Here is a 12,990-nt window from a genome sequence, read left to right as displayed (position 1 = left end):
AGGGGAGGGAAACCCTCTAGCACGTGGGAGGTGAGTTTTGGGCAGCAACTGGATAGACAGTAGAGCCAGAGGAGGAAGAAGAGGAAGAGGAGGATATAAGACGACAGGTGTATTCTGTTGAGTTTGCAGTGTCTTTTTGGGTGTGGCTTTCAAATTGAGGAAACTCTTCTTGACTTGTGGGTGAGCCAGAGCCCAAGGAAGGGGAGCAGCCATGGGGAAGGCGGGCGGGCTGGCCCTGGCTCCACAGATCATCTTGCATTAACTTCATATTTGCAGCCCAGTCACTACTGAGCTAGGATTTACAGTCTCCTTAAATGGATGTGTAAAGTCGTAGGTGCTTGTTCGCAGATCAAGTCCTTTTTTTAAAAGAACACCTCCTTCTCACAGTTCCTAACTTGGAAGACACTCTCATCTTTGCTCAGATAGCTAGTTTCTTTGGGTTTCTTGACATTGGTTGGATATTAATGTAGCATCTATTTATTTAGCAACTATCGCAGCATAACATGATGTTAGCCTCTTTGGGAGGGAAGGAGGTAGAGAAAATCTTGTCTTGGATGATTGTTCCAGCTCATTTGAGGAGACAAATGCATGATTAGTGACAATAAGTAACACGGGTACCTCTTTCTATAGACTTCCTGCAATGAACAGAAATATAAATGTTCATGGAGAAGGTAGAAGTTGACTGAGCCCAGAAGGCCCCACAGAGTGTTTGATAGGCAGGGTTTTAAAGGGGGAGGAGCAGTACGAGTGTCTAGCCCTTAGAGGTAGGAGTACGTGTGGGCACCTCAGGGACTGGTGTGAGTAGAGTAGACTGAGAAGCCTTTAAGCTCGCCCAAACTTTGGCCAGCCCAAGACTCAGCTGCAAAGCTTGTTCGGGGTGCAGGTTCCCAGGCCCCTCCCCTCTAGATTCTGATTCTGCAGCTCCAGGATGGAGCCTTGGGATTGGCGGTATTAACAAACCCTCTCTTCCCTTGGGTGATTTCATTGCAGATGATTAGGGGACTATACCTTGAAAAGCATTGCTTTAGACTGTCACTACCTGGTGTTTTTTTTCTGGCAAAAGGTGAGATGATGACCCTGTGGAAGGCAGTAAAGCAAGAAAGCACCAGGTAGGGGACCTTTTATTATATTAGTCTAAACCATATAGGATTGCCAACTTTCAACTATTTTTGACCTGCCAAAGGGTAGGATAAACATCTAGTGATCTATATGTAAGGGAAGAAGGGCCTAGCCCTGGGAGGGCAGAGGAGGCAGGGGCCATTGCTCTGTGAAGAGGGAGTCAGGGTTTAGACTATGAGGTAGGGCATTGTGGACAGAAAGACTTGTTGGGAGCTGAGGCCTGAGGAGGGAAGTGTGGGGTGTGTTTTGTGACCACAAGACCAGCACGTGAGCTGCAGCCGAGAGCTCCGATGGGCAGCAGTGGGGCATGGGCCAAGAGGCAGCTCAGGGCCAGCCTGTGGGCATTTCTAAATGCCGGCATGAGGAACCAGGCAGTAGGGAACCACTGAAGGTGGCGAATAAAGTATGACACCATTAGAGCTGTGATTTGTGAAGATTAATAAATTACGTATGGAGATAGGGAGGCCGTTAGGCAACTATGGCATATGGTAGACATGAGAGGTGTTAAGGTATGGGCAGTAGAAACCAAGGTAGAAGTAGGGTTGCCAAATAAAATATAGGATGTCCAGTTAAATTTGGATTTTGTATAAATGAGCAATGTTCACCTCAAATATTTCCTAAACATTGGAAGAGACATCCTTATGCTAATAAATAAATAAATAAGAATTATTTATCCGAAATTCAGATTTAACTGAGTGTCCTGTATGTTTATTTGCTAAACCTGGCAACCTTGGATGGGGAGACAGGTGGAAAGGTGGACGAGACATTCCGAAAGGAGAGTCTACAAGGCTGTGAATAATAGGCTGGGGAGTGAGAGAGGTGGTCTGACGTTTGAGTGAGGAGGGAGACGGAGGCATCGGCAGAAGGCTGTCTGGAGGGAGACAAGATGGCGTGCGAGAAATGTGACGGGCTTGGTTTTGACTTGTTGCATCGAAAGGCCAGTGGAGGACCCGGGTAGAGTGTCCAATAACTACTCAGAAAGGTGTTTCTGGACCTGGGAAAAAAGGCCAGGGCTTAAGACAGTGATCTGGGATTCAGAGGAAGGAATACCGGAAAAAAGAAAAAGAAAAAAAGACAGGTACCAAGGGAACATATGAATGTTTTTTTTCTAAATGACCAAGTGTTTCAGAGCATTTTAAAAGAAATGGGAGTGTAGCCATTCTAAATGCTCACAAAGAATATTAAATTCTATTAGAAACTGTTATGATAAGTAAAGTTAAGTAAAATACAATTTTTAAACACCACACGATCACAGCTACGTGGGGAGAAGCATCCATAGATGAAAGCCCGAAACATCTTCCCTAACACGTCACAGTAGACGTTTTTGGTTTGTGAGGCCTTAGGAGAATTTCGGTTTTTTTGTTTGTTTGTTTTGTTTTGTTTTTTTAATATTTGTCTGTCTTTCAGATCTTCTTTAAAAGAGCATATGCTACTTTTAAAATCAGTGAATTTATTTTTTAATTTTAAAGTAGATTTTGAAAAAGCGAACATCGTCCCAAGTTTCACACATCCTTTAAGTTATTAGGATACAGTTTGAAAGAATAACTTTCTTCAAAAAGAAGTCTCGATAGCATTTCTTTTGTTATTTACTGTTCCAAGCAGGAGGAAAAAAATGACATTTATTTTAGTAGGTAGTACCCAAGCCCGCCCTCAAACAATTCTTGAATAGGAGGATGGCTAGACGATAAGGACAGAGTGGCTGTCTAACAGAGATTTAAAAAGCAGTACCTGCTTCATATAACCCCCTGTTATTTTAGAGACGGAGAAGCTAAGTCCTTCTCGGCGTTTCTCAAGATCCTCGTGAGCTGGAGGGTGTGAGGAGGCCGTCCCCCCACTTCCTGCACTGCCATCTTCTGTGGTGTATTACTTCACTTGCTCATGGGACTAGCTGAAGCCACCGAGTAAATATTACTGCTGTGTGCCATAAAATTCGTATCATAAGGTAATTTCATGCTTAGCGCAAGGGGAGGAAGCTATGTTTAAGTGCCTCTCCAAACACTCCAACCAAGCACTAATATTCATATAACTGTTCCATTGACCCAAGCAATTATGTTAAGTCCACACTCTAAGCGAGGAGGTGTGGTATGAATAATCTAGAACTTCAGAAATGCAAAAACGTTTGTATTAGGTAATGTGTACATTGCCTAAGTGAGAGAGGGTGGGAGTGGGGACCAAGTTCTCTTTCCTAGTTCTGTTTTTGCTTAAGCAGTTTTAAATTTTGGTTGTAGCCGCTCAAGACACTGGCGGTTGGGAGAGTTAGTAGATCTTTCTAAAGGAAATTCTCATAACTTTAGTGCCCAGACAGAGAGGGGATTGGTTTAAATAATAAAAAAAATATATATGGTAAGTCAAAATATGAGAAGTTTTATTGGCATGCAAAATGTTTCGAATATAATATTAAGTGGGGGAAAAAGTAGAATATATCACTATATATGCAGTAACTTCAACTACATAAAAATGCATATGTGAGTAGAAGGAAGATGGGATGTTTATCATAATGTTATCCAAAGTCTTCTGGATGATGGCCTTATTTTTCAATGCATTTCAATTATTTTCTATAACACACATATATTCTTTTATAAACAGGAAGGGAAAATCAAGTCAATTTTCTATTCTGATTTATAGTGATCTTGGAAAATTATCACCTGCTTTTAGTGGAAGATTGTGTTCTATGTAACTTAGCGACAGACATTTGGCTAACTTAATTTTATCTAATTGTAGTTGTGAAGAACAGAAGGAGAATTGTCACAGTGTTTCCAAACCATCACTTAAATTTAACCAGTTGCGGGCGGGCCACATTCAGATAGAGATGCCCACATTGTTTGCTTGTGCTCAGTACGGTCTCCACAAGAAAGTCTGATGGCCCACGTTTGGGTGAAATTTTAATTCCTTTAAGGAGGACATTTGTATTATAGGGTAACTTTTGATATTCATTATCTTTATTTCTTCTTTTTAAATTTGTCTACACATTTAGCTTAGCATCAGTGTGGATCAGAGTGAATTACGGGAGTGTTTCTGAGCAGGCCAGCAAATTCCTTCTTGAGTCAGACTGACAATGTAGCTACCTAAAGGACACCCAGGTTCTTCACTCGGACTGGGGACCAATTCTTTCCTTAAGGTCATCCATCCTAAGGCGTTCTAAGCCTTCCGTATCCTGGCTCACTTTACATTGTTTACTCAGACTTGGGTTTTCACCGATATGTTGATTCATTCTCTCCATAAACATGTCAGGTGTAATGCTAGGGACTGGAGATAAAATAGTGAACCAAACAGACACACCTGGCATAGAGCTAACAGTCTCATCAGGGAGACAGAAAATAAATATGTAGTTTTATAACACCGTGCCAAGAGTTATAGTAGGAATAAGAACAAGTTGCTGTGGGGGCTTATAAGACAGACATCTAATCCTGCCCGGCCAGGAGAAATCACGGAAGGCATCCTGACAGGGGTGGTGTCTGAACTGAAACCTGCATGGTGAACTGTTCTGCCAGGTGCAGTCGTGGTGAGTGTTACAGGCAGAGGGAACAGCATCTACAAAGACTTGAAAGCAGAAGAGTGACAGAACCACATCTGTGTTTAGAAAGATCATCCTGGGTGCTCTGGAGAGAATGGATAACGGGCAGGGAGGCCAACAAAGAGGATGCTGAGAGATGAGAGTGACCCGGACTGGTTTAATGGCAGTGGAAATGCAGAAAAGTAGACCAACTCAAGAGATATTTGATAAAGTTCTCAGAGCTTGGTCGTTTACTGCAGCCGTGCCCAGCCTTTTTGGCACCAGGGACCGGTGCTCCTATGAGAATCTAATGCCTGATGATCTGAGGCGGTGATGCCAGCACTGGGGAGCGGCTGCAAATACAGATGAAGCTTCACTTGCTTGCTCACCCACTGCTCACCTCCTGCCGTGCAGCCCTGTTCCTAATAGGCCACGGATGGTACCGACCCATGGGCCAGCGATTGGGGACCCCTAATTTATTGGCTATGGAGACGAGCAAGAGGGAGGAGTCTGGATGACTCAGGCGACTTTCGCTGGGATGGGGAGACTGGGCGATGGGCAGGTTTACTGGGGAGGAGGGCCGGTTCCATTTGGATCTGTGGGTTTGAGCTAAGTGAAAGCGTCCAGTGGAAGTTCTGGTCTCAGAAGAGAGATCTAGGCTGGAGGTATAAACCTGGGGATCGTTGTGATCCAGGTGGCAAGTGAAGCCAGGGCAGAGGCTGAGAAAACCCAAGGAGAGAGGGGAGCAGAGTCTAAAGCACGGTCCAGAGCAGAGCCACGAGAAGTGCCCGTTCATAGGGGATGCGTATGAGAGTCTGCGCAGGACTGCCAGCAGAGGGGGGATGGGCATCTTCAAAGGTTACACAACCATATTCACTGACTAGAAAATGCCATGGATTGTAAGACACACCAACATTTTATGGCCCACTAAGAAAAATGCTACCAGTTAAACTGTGACTTATCATTAATTCTAAGACATGAAAAAAATACTAAACAACTTAAGTATATATTAGAATCAAAGGGCCATTATAAGTTGAGGATGAAAAAATATGTCCTGGATTTATCAGGAAAAGTCATTATTGACGACCATGAGAATAGTATTAGTGGAGTATGAGGGTCAGAAGCAAGATCGGAGTAGCTCGAAAAATGAAGAGAGGTGGGTGTTTGGGTTCAGGGGTGCTTAAAAAATCGCATAGATCTCCCCAGAGTTCCAAGCCAAGAGAGAGACAACAAATAAATAAATAAATAAATAAATAAATAAATAAATAAATAAATAAATGCATACATGCATACATACATACATACATACATATGATGGGTACAAGACAAAAATCCCCTTTTATTTTTCTGAAAAGCTAATATTGGAGAATGTGCTTTATATCTGCATCCAAGAAGGCGTCTCAATATCGAGCCCCAGCGTTCGACTTTGCCTGGTGGTGCTGACCAGCACAAGCCCACCCTTGCGCGGGGCTGCCCGGTGAATCTTATGGCATGGAGGGGCACAGAGAGCACACGTACCGCAGGCAGGCAGATCCTGAGGAGGGAGCCAGGGGCCGGCCCGCGTGTGGGCCGGTTCTTCCTCCAAACTCATTATTGAGATGAGGGGAGAGAGAGAGGCCGAGCGCGATGCCACGGGAGCTGCCTGCACAGAGGGAAACCTCAGGAACAGGGATAAATCCTTCCCCCTGGACAACAGGCGTGCAGAACCAGAACAGAAACAAGAACGTAGCACCCAGCTTATTCCCTCCGCAGTTCGGAAAAATTATCCATCTCTTTCATGTATCTAAATTCTCTCGCCTTGCCGTAGAAGGCCAACTCCATTCCCATTTTCTTTATGAAACCTTCATAGTCCTGCCTACTCCAGCCTCCCACAGATCTTGGGATTCCATTTTTATTTGTGTAGGCTTCGTTGGAAGCACATATATGTTTTGTCTCCTTTCGTTGTAAATCCCTTGGATATAGAGACGATGTAATATCCTTCTGTTATTACTCTCCTTAATCACTGGAACACTGCCTGGCCCTCATACTAGGTAAGGCCAAATTATCGAACTGGACGAAATTGTGTGCAAAGATGGTGAGAAACGTAACTCCACCTTTGAGAACTCTCAAGACCAGATACACACAGTATCCCATCTCTGATATGGGGGTGGGTTGCAGAAGAGCCTAACCATTACTCCCCTTTGTACTGCACTCAAGAGAAGACAAATGTTTCTGAAACATCTCTGAACTCTCCTGTAAAACCTAAAACGAGAGCAAACCTTTCTAGAAGGAGATATCCCTCTGAGATGTGTGCTGAAATGCACACCAGTTCCAGGAGCTAAGGCCTCCCCAGCGTCGCCGGCCCCTGCTTTCTTCAGCGGCAAAAGAAATCCAATAAAGCATGGCTCAGCACCCAGCAGATACCACAACGCAATAAGACCTGGCACTTAAAGCTCAGGCTTTGTTCCTAGTAGTATATTTCACCACTTAGACAGGAAGACAAATGGATGAGATTTCCACCGTGTCTGTCTGTCTTTTGGTGCACATTCTCTTCTCTAAACTGTAGGAGATGAAGCAGAGGTCAGAGACTGCCAGAAGCATTTAGTTACTTATTTATTTTTGGTAAGAACAAGAAGAAAGGCTTTGTAGCTTCACTACAGAGAAGCAAAGGCAAAATTTACAAGGTGTCGAAACTTTGCTGACCTACTCTTCCCCTGATCGCAGAAGATCCAAGGGAAACACCCATCGGTGCATGTGGGAGGGTAGTAAACATTTCAAGATAAGCTAGAAAGCCAGACGTCAGGGCCTCCAAGTGAGGCGCAAAGTGGGTACCAGAAGCAGGGTGCCTGGCCTGGTGACAGTGGGTGCTCAGCAGATCCTGGCTCCCTGGTCCACAGCCAGGGCTGGGCTGGGAAGTGGGCAGGTCCTGCCAAGATGTTTAACTCAAATCTCTGGAGCTTTTTCTCTGAATGTGCTGCCAGCACCTCCATCATCACGTTACTGCTCAGTCTTTCAGACACAAGGAAGCCTGTGCTTTTTCCTGGGGCAGGTGAAGAAAGCAGGTGTGTATACAGCTCCCCCTTGGAGCTCAAGACATTTCCCCACTGGACCTTAGACTCCTGAATTGGCAAGGATGTGGATTTAGCTGCTTCAACCAAAACCCAAAATAATAATTTTTTTCAAAGTTTATACAAGAGATAAAGAACACAAAAAGACAGAAATGATGAAAGCTTAGACAAGGCAAACTTGTATTTCTCTTACGTAGCAGTTCAGGTATAAGAGAACTGGACGGCATCTCCAGGGTGTCAGGCATTCAGCCTCCTTCTAGCCTGTTGCTTCATCCTAACTGGATTGTCACCTTGGCCTCCTGGTCCAAGAGAATGCACATCCTCATTCCAGCCAGGAGGAAGGGGGACAAGGAGACGGGCAGAGCACGCCCCGGAAGTTGCACACAGCCCTTCTGCACCCCTCCCCTTAACCAGCACATGGACAAATGACCACACCTAGCTGCAATGCAGTCTTAGTGTGGTCATCTTTGCTCCCAGTTAAAAGTCATGGGTTCCATTACCATCAGAGGAAAAGACTGGTTTGGGGGAATGGCTGGATGCATAGTTTAAAGCTGTCTCTGACTGGCCCCTCTCCTCATCACCTTGCGTGGTGCCTGGCTAAGCTGGATCTCCCTGAATGTTGACTGAGGAGGGGGGCTGCTGGAGGGAGGGGACGCAGAGGGCGGCCAGTGGGAGCATGACATGGCCTCTCCCAGTATGGAGGCCACATGACAGGGTGGCGAAAGCCTATGGAGTCGTGGACAAAGGATTTCCTAACAGCCGGAGGAGGAGGAATGAAGACACTAGTATGGGCTGCGGGAGCTGGCCCTCATCGCCACTTATGCTCCTGGCACCTCTCTCAGCCCTGCCAGTGGAGCCCCCGACAGCACAGTGAATTCAGTGACTCAAAAAGCTGGTTTAGCACACTCTGTGTTCAGAGTATGGAAGGGGCTTAGGGGACTTAGCAGCCGAATAAGGAGACCAGGCACTTTCATCAAAGGTTTACAAAATATACCGGCAATACTCATCTCTACAGGTGAGTGAAGGAGCAGAGCATCCAAAATACGGGGTTTCCCAGAGGCAGAAGCTTTCAGTCTTGCTAAAGGGCCGTATCTTGCGCCTCGGGGCCTTTGCGCATGCCAGTCGCTCCCCCTGGAATCCTCCCTGTGCTACGTCCCTATGCTGCTTACCTGGAACTTACGTTTCAGGTCTCAGCTCAGACATCATATCTCCCCGGAAGCCCTCCCTCACCCACTGGACGGAGCCGATACCCCTCCCGCACGCTCCACGACCACGTCATAATCCTGAGCCTCTGTCTCTCACTGTATCGGGTCTGAAATTCACGCCCCTGCATTACCTCGGCCCCTAGAACAGCCCGTGCCAGAAAACTGCAGGAATGACCGAATGAGCTCTTTCCCATTGGTTTGAGTCTAGAAATGGTTGATGATATCAGCAGCGGATAATGACTTTAACTGCAGAATTATGCTTTGCTCAGTACAGGATACCACTGCGAGTGGTCCTTATAGGAGCACATAATGAATAGTGAAAGGAAGCGACGGAAAACTTCCCTTTAGCCCTTCTCCTCCTCTGCCCCGCAGAGCTCACTCAGAGGCTGCCTTCGAGGAAACAGGTCCTTTTCTGGAGCATTCCAAACTCAGCTGTCAGTTTCAGAGCCGAATTTCTCCCGGAAACTCTTTACCTTTCAGTAGTCTGCTCGATCCTCTCGGGGCCCATGTTCCAGCACCTCTTGAATTTGTGCTGATCACCCGCCCCTTCTTAACCTCCCTGACCTCCTCCCGCCCCTCCTACCTTTCTTTCTCCCCCTTCAGCCTCTTCAGGTGGCCGTTCCATCCTCGTCCCTTCATGGAATCAAGCTGTCTGCGGGGTCCGGCTTTCTCCTACGCCGCGCCCCTTGCAGAGATCTCCCCTCCCCCTCCCTGCGCCACCTCGGTCTGGCGTCCCACCTCCCACGTACGTTTTTTCTTCAGTCGCGTGTTTGTACCCTCTAGGGCTGTTTGCATCCACTGTGAAAGTACAAGTGCAGTCAAGACAGCCGCATGTAACTGGGGAGGGGCGGGGGAAGGAGTGACTATCGCAGGGATGCTTGCTCGGAGTTTTCATTAGACTGCCTTGCCTTCCTTCCCTGCTTTTCTTTCATTTCCCTCCCAGCTCAGAACATCCACTTAGAATGTATTTTAAAAACTTGGAACCTTAGGTTTTAACATTCTGCACCCAGCGCCTCAGTGTGATAAATAAATCAATAAGCTGATTGCCTCAAGTAGTTTGACTGCCGACTGCATTGGGGTCCTTTTGTTCTTCAACGAATCATTATTTCACACCAGGGAACTAGAAATGAGTGTGGGGGTAGGGCTCGTCCTTGCCTCTAATTCCCAAACTGACCTGGGAAGCCATTATTCCCAGCGATGCGGCTAACTTACAAGCAGCCCGCCAAATGCTCTATATCTTTCCCTTTGATAGTTTTCCTAAGTCGTGTGTGTCAAAAATACATTTCTCACTTGCCGGAATAGTCTTGGTTTTGTTTTGAATCTGGCAGGTACTCCGATACCACATTCTTAATTCTTACTAACATAATTTATACCAAAATTACTGCCTTAACAGAAAAGAAAGATTACATAATATTCAATTTGAATTGAAAATCAGATCCAAGTTATGACAACATTGAGACTTCCTAGACCCTACAGATTAATTACGATTATCTTAGCATGAAATGCTTTTCGCGGTAAGATCTACCCTCCATTTATTGTTTCTGTCAAAACCTTTGATTGGGAAACATTTTTACAATGGGAATGTTGGCCTTTTTAAAGATGTACTTATTTATTTCATGGTATGTTTCAACCACAACATGCTTGCACTTTGTTTCTAGCGATAGGTATGCCCCTGAAGAGTAGTTTATAAACTGAATTTTTGCAGATAAATTCCCATGTCAAACACACATGAGGAGCTGTTATTTTACTTTATGGGTTCCTTCATAATTAGAAAAACGACTCCCAAATTCGTTTGAGAAGTATAATGCTCATATGTTAGATCTCGTTTAAATGAAGTAATTTTATTAAGAATCAGGCGAGATTGCCAATGCGCTTCAACTCACAGCAGAACTGCCTCAGCTATTCCCCACTACATCCCGACAGGAGACGGCAAGTTACGTAAATTCTGCCTTTCTCATTGTTATTCAAAACGGTTACACAGGAAAATCTGCCCCTGTAAGAGCCACTCCCTGCTCTTTCTTGCCTCATTCTTTCGGGGAGAAAGTGGTGTGCCAGCTCAGAGCTGGGGACTATTTATGGTGTTCCGCTGGAATATTAGGTAACCTATTAAGTAATTTCTCATGAGCCTCTCAGCCTAGAGTTTAGGATTGTGTGTGTTCTGCTTATCTATTTCTGCGTAACAAACCACCTCTGCATTTAGTGGCTTAAAAAATTCATCATTGTTTCTCACCATTCTGTGCGTTTTTGCTCAGCTGGTCGGTCCTCACTTGAGCATCCTGTGTGTGGTTGCGGTCCAGTGTTGGCTGGCACTGCAGCTGACAGCTCACCTGGGCTAGGTGACCGAGAAGGCTCATTTACATGACTGTCACAGGCTCGCTGTCAGCTGAGAGAGCTCAGCTGGGCTGTCCACCAGAGCACGTTTATGGGACCACCCGTGTGGCTTGTTCCTCTCAAAATATGGTAGTTGGGTTCCAGGAGGGGACATCTGCAGAGTAAGTGTTCCCAGAGACCCAGGCAGAAGCTGCAAGGCCTCACAATTCCAGAACATCGCTTCTGCCACGTTTTATTGGTCCAGGCAAGGGACTGAAGTCAGTCCAGATTCAAGGAGAAGGGAATTAGGCTTTGCTGTTGGATGCGAGTTGCAGTACACATGCAGGGTTTGTTTTTTTGACTATCATAATGTGTGTCAGAAGAAGAGCATTCTCTAAAGGAATACCATCACATAAATATGAAAGGCAAGAAAGACATCGTGGTGCAGGGTAGGGAGGTTATGGAATAATTCATATGTGCAAATGAATCGGCCAGCCTTGTTAGGTAGAACTCAATACTAGGGAGCACACGCTGAATGTGGCTATCTCCATGGGAGCCAGGTAGCTTCCCACAAAGGGAAACAGACCCATCCACTGGCCCCAGCCCTGAATTAGCCCACTCATATCATAGATGCTTAAATCACATACCTGGTAAGGGAATTTAAATAGCACAGTTTTCAAGGCATATTTACCTAAGAGCTCCTGCAAGCATGTTTCTTACTCATATTGAGTCAGTAAAACCATAAATTAGAATTGTACGTTATTTCACAGACACATAGAGCTATGCCGTAATATGACCGCTACACTTGTTTTTCAGTTCACATGTGCTCAAAGAAGGCTGTGCCCACGGGCTGCCTTATATACTTAGAATCACACTTTTGGGTGTTTGAGAAAAGGTTAAGTTCTGGACAGGTGCTTGAAAGTCCTGTTAATCATACTGAGTCACAGTTCCAGCTGTGGAGGGTGGCGGGTCTGGATGCGGGGGCTGAGGGTTGTCAGAGTCACTTTCCACCCTTGTAGCATTGCTTCCTTCCCCCTGCGTACGCCTCTCTGGCTCCCTGGGGATTCAGGTTTGTGTTTATCTGTGCTGAAAATTTAGAGGCAAGATAAACACATTTTTTATAACCAGAGGCTGTGCCAGGAAGGGATTTGGCTTTGCACTAGACATATGTTAAAATGTTGGTCCCTGGGAAAGGTAGGAAGGATATCCCTAGGTATAATATTCGGGGAGATTGATAGAAGTTTGATCCAGAATATGGCTATGCGGGATCAGTCTATTGACAGGAAATACACTCTTATGGAATGATAGGCATGGAAGATCCTAGAGATGCCATTTGTTTAGGGCCTGTATCTTTATACTACCAGGAGGGCATTTGGCAAGGGTGAGGAGCATGGAAGGAGGCGTGGGAGAGAGGGTGAGGATTGGAGCACCATACAAACATGAACGTCAGGGCCGTGAAAAGGACACGGGAAGGGATAGACTCGACTCTTGCCTGACTTCTTCCAAGTGGACCATCCTAAACAGAGACCTCCAATGAAGAGTCCACATCCTCCCCAAGACAGCCTGATATTAATGGAGACCTCTCCATTATTAACGGAGACCCACCATTTGTCTTCCTTCCTCACTTCCCTTCTAACTGTAAATATAGACAGAACTCCTCCTCTGTGAAGAACTTTCATGTTGGGAGACACGCAATAAACAAGCAAATGAATAAACATAATTACAATGATATTTGCAGATGATGGGTATTTTGCAAAAAATGGGAGTGATAAAGAATAAAAGGAGGGGTTCCCATGTCAGTTAGGATGTTCTGTGG

General features: G+C 45.6%; 1 protein-coding gene across 2 annotated transcripts in view; it reads left to right on the top strand.

Annotated features, from left to right (window-relative positions):
• The window catches only part of KCNH1 (potassium voltage-gated channel subfamily H member 1), a 297,899-nt gene that overhangs the window by 208,829 nt on the left and 76,080 nt on the right, over positions 1 to 12,990 (top strand). The gene's annotated exons all lie outside the window — the stretch shown is intronic.

Source organism: Rousettus aegyptiacus, unplaced genomic scaffold (assembly GCF_014176215.1).
Source record: "Rousettus aegyptiacus isolate mRouAeg1 unplaced genomic scaffold, mRouAeg1.p scaffold_m13_p_17, whole genome shotgun sequence".
In the NCBI taxonomy this organism is placed as follows: Eukaryota; Metazoa; Chordata; class Mammalia; order Chiroptera; family Pteropodidae; genus Rousettus; species Rousettus aegyptiacus.
The sequence above is the reverse complement of the archived record's forward strand: the minus strand, read 5'-3'. Positions and strand labels throughout refer to the sequence as shown.